Raw genomic sequence first — 4085 nt, forward strand, 5'->3', positions numbered from 1 at the left:
CTCTCTTTCTGTGCAGAGTTCTACAGAGCCCCCAAACATCAATTCTAAGTTTGGTGTTGGGCAGCCATCAACAAGCTTTAAAGGTACTAAGAAGAAAGTACCTAAAGGCTGGAGGGACAAGAAAGTCCCAACTGAAGGCCTCTCACCTGGCATGAGAGTTGTCTTCACCAAGAAACCAATCTTACCACATACAGTGAGTCGTGTCCTGTCTTTAGAGCATGTAGAGCTCATTCATGAGAAGACAGGAAGAAAGTTCACTGTAAGGGGCAAAAATCTGAGCCCATACTCACCTCCGTAAGGAGCTAACCGTCAAGCTAATGACGTTAAAGAAGTGTTTGTTGGGAGGCAACCCAACCTTAATTAATTGTTTTCATTTTCTTTCATTTTGTTTTTCTTGCAGTTAATTTTTTTTTAGGTTTATGATCATATGCAGCAATCAGAACAGAGACAGAAATATTCAGCAGTGAAAACAGAACACTTTGGATGGAGTGTTGTTGAAGTTGAACGCCATTGCAGAGGGCAGGGAATCTGAATTTCCTAGCCTCTCAGGACCAGTGGGTCCCACATCATCTTTACCTACCCCACTTATTCCTTCTTTCTTTCACACTTCCCCATACACACTTCTTTATAAACCCTAGCCCAATCACATCCGTATCACTTCCCCAAAACCATCATAACTTCCACCAACCCCCACCCATTTCAAAATCAAATTTTCTACCCAAAACCCAAGACCGAACCTAACTCACCCCCATCCTATAAATAATCCTCTTCATAACCCTTCATACACACACTTCTCATACACTCATAAACCCCACTAGGCCGAATTTCTTTCTCTCTCTACTTCTATTTTCTTCTTCTTCTAATCCATTCTTCTCTTTTCTTTATTTTGCCCGAGGACGAGCAAAGTTTTAAGTTTAGTGTTGGAAAAGCCTAGCTTTTTTCTTTTCATTCCCATTCATGGCACCCAAGGTTGGAGAACCCTCTAGAAAGAGGAAAGGGAAGGCAGTAGCCACCACTTTTTAATCTTGGGAGATGGATAAATTCATCACCAAAGCCCACTAAGACCACTTCTATGAAGTAGTGGCAGAGAAGAAAGTGATCCCTGAGGTCCCTTTCAAGCTCAAGAAGAATGAGTATCCGAAAATCCAAAGAGAGATCCGGAGAAGAGGTTGGGAAGTCCTAACCAATCCTATTCAAGATGTTGGGATTCTAATGGTGCAAGAGTTCTATGCTAATGCATGGGTTACTAAAAACTATGACACTAGTGTGAACCCAAATCCAAAGAATTGGGGCACCATGGTTCGAGGAAGAATCTTAGATTTTACCCCGAAAAGTGTGAGGTTGGTGATAAACCACTATTTTATGGTTTATATTTTGTTTAATTGTGTGGTTTTATCATGATGCTTACCCACTTATTCATTAAATTAGCATGAAATTATAATCCCTCCTGAATTTATAACATGTTTGAAAACTTCTTCCTAGAGACTTTAATTATGTATTTTTAATTCTCCTTTATTTCATTCGATGCCGCGATCTGTGTGTTGAGTGTTTCAGACTTTATAGGGCATGAATGAGTTGGAGATTGGAAAGGAAGCTAGAAAAAATGGAAGGAACACAAGAATTTGAGGAGATAACCAGCGAGAAGTGACGCGGTCGCATGGCTCACGCGACCACGCAAAGGAGAGCGAATCGCAGTGACGCGGCTGCATGGCTCACGCGGCCGCGCGGATTGGAAAAGCTCAGGCGACGCGGTAGCGTGGACGACGCGAACGCGTGGCAAGGAAAAGCGCGAATGACGCGTCCGCATGGATGACGCGATCATGTGACATGTGCGATCTGCATAATCTGCAGACTTCGCTGGGGGCAATTTTGGACCTTATTTCGACCCAATTTTTGGCCCGGAACAGCAGATTAGAGCCAGAGAATATGCAGAAACAAACAACAACATTCATTCTACACAGTAGACAGTTTTAGAGCTAGTTTTTCCTCCTCTAGGTTTTTTCTCTCTAGGTTTTAGAATTTTAATTTTGGAAATTGATCTTAGCATTGGAACATTGAGAAGAGTTATTTTTCCTCATCAAGACCTCGTCATTCTAGTTCGTTCTCTTAACTTGGTTTTATTCTTCCATGTTCTTTGCTTTGTTCAATTTTGTCATTTGAATACTTTCATGATTATTTGATACAAGGATTATTTCTTCTATTTTAATTTATTTCCCCATTCCAATAATCATGTCTTCTTTTAATTCCCTTTCATGTGTTATGGATTTATTATTTGCAATGAGTGAGTAGTTCCCTCACTTGATGGGGAGTTGATTGAAAGGAACTCTTGAGTTGGAAGGATTGAAAGAAAAATTGTAATTGGGTTAACTGTTGAATTGTTATCTAATCACTAACACTAATCCCTTTGAACTAAGTGGGTTGCAACTCGTGAATAGATCTAGCATTCCAACTTGTTTGACTTTCCCTTACCTAGTAAAGGATAACTAAACAGAACAACCATTAATTACAAATTAACCTTGAGATCATTCCATCAATAATAGAGATTCTAACTAATCAACTCCCAGTCAAGGCTTTTATTCATTTTATTTAAATTTCCCCTTTTTAATTTTCCCTCTACTTAACTCAACTTCTTGGAACATCTGATTAATAAAATAGCACACTTTTCTACAACTCGTTGGGAGACGACCTGGGACTTAAACTCCCAGTAATTTTTAATTTAAACTCTCTGTGACATATTTCTAAATTCATAGGTAGATTTTCAGTGAGTTAAGAACTATACTTGCAACGTAACTATTTTAATAATTTTTAATTCACCAACTTCTTCCCCTCATCAATTTTTGGCGCCGTTGCCGGGGAGTTGCAATAGAGTGCTAAAGTTATTAATTAGAATTTATTTATTTGCATTTTATTTTATTTTGCTACTATGAGCTGCATGTTTCTTCTGTCAAATGACGCGTTCACTTCCTGATCCGCGCTTGCTAATATTCGATCCTGAAATTGAAAGGACTATTTCACGAATAAGGCGAGAACAGCATCGGTTAGTCCGCTCTGAGGGCAGATCTGAGAGTGAACTTGAGGAAGAAACCAGCCCCCGTTCTACTGATTCGGTTGTTTTACGTGCAGAAGACATGGCAGCTAGGAGAGTTACCATCCAGGAGGAAGGAGCCCCTGATTTTACAATGCAACCGTTTCAAGCGCATTATCCAGCGGTGGCTACAGATTTTGAAATAAAGACCGCACTGCTAAACTTGATGCCCAAGTTTCATGGCCTACCTGCTCAAGAGCCTATCAAGCACTTGAGAGATTTCCAGGCAGCCTGTTCTACTGTCAGGCGTGATGGTACTGATGAAACTTCAGTTTTGCTGAAAGCTTTCCCGTTTTCTCTCGAGGGAAAAGCAAGAGAGTGGTACTACACTCAACCTCTGGAAAATGTATCCAACTGGGATACACTCAGAAAGGAGTTTTTGGAGAAATTCTTTCCATCTGAAGTTACTGATAAACTGAGGAAGGATATTTCCACAATTGTTCAGGATGACAATGAAACTCTCTTTGAATACTGGGAGCGCTTCAATAATCTTCTGGAAGCATGCCCCCACCACAGGATTGACAAGATAGTGTTGCTTAGCTATGTCACACAGGGCATGAGGCCCCAAGATAAGACCACATTGGAAAGTGCTAGCAATGGGTCTATGAAGAAGTACAAGACCACTGATGAGGCTTGGCAATTGATCAGTGATTTAGCTAAATCTACTAGAAATCACAGGCAAAAGCAAGGCCGTTCAAAAGCCGTTGCAGAAGTATCCTCTAATAGAGAGACTGCTGCTCTAGCTCAGAGTATATGTGAGATGACCAACTTGCTGAAGCAGATGCAATTGAATCAACAACAAGCTCAGCAAGCTCAACCTCCTCCGCCACAGCAAAACCAACAACTAGTCCCACAAAGAATTTGCGGAATCTGTGCTGATTATAGCCATTACACTGATGAATGCCCGCAGCTCCAACAAGAAGACAACATGGTGGCATCCACTCATAACTTCTATGACCGCCCCAACCAAGGGTACAATCAAAGTGGAAATAATAACCAT

General features: G+C 40.8%; 1 non-coding gene across 1 annotated transcript; it reads right to left on the minus strand.

The window, feature by feature from the left end:
• Window positions 1-3497: 3497 nt before the first annotated feature.
• LOC112787006 (small nucleolar RNA R71) lies at window positions 3498-3604 on the minus strand. The gene has a single exon (XR_003194445.1). It is a non-coding gene; the product is annotated as a small nucleolar RNA R71 (small nucleolar RNA).
• Window positions 3605-4085: the final 481 nt, after the last annotated feature.

This window comes from Arachis hypogaea, chromosome 20, assembly GCF_003086295.3.
Source record: "Arachis hypogaea cultivar Tifrunner chromosome 20, arahy.Tifrunner.gnm2.J5K5, whole genome shotgun sequence".
In the NCBI taxonomy this organism is placed as follows: Eukaryota; Viridiplantae; Streptophyta; class Magnoliopsida; order Fabales; family Fabaceae; genus Arachis; species Arachis hypogaea.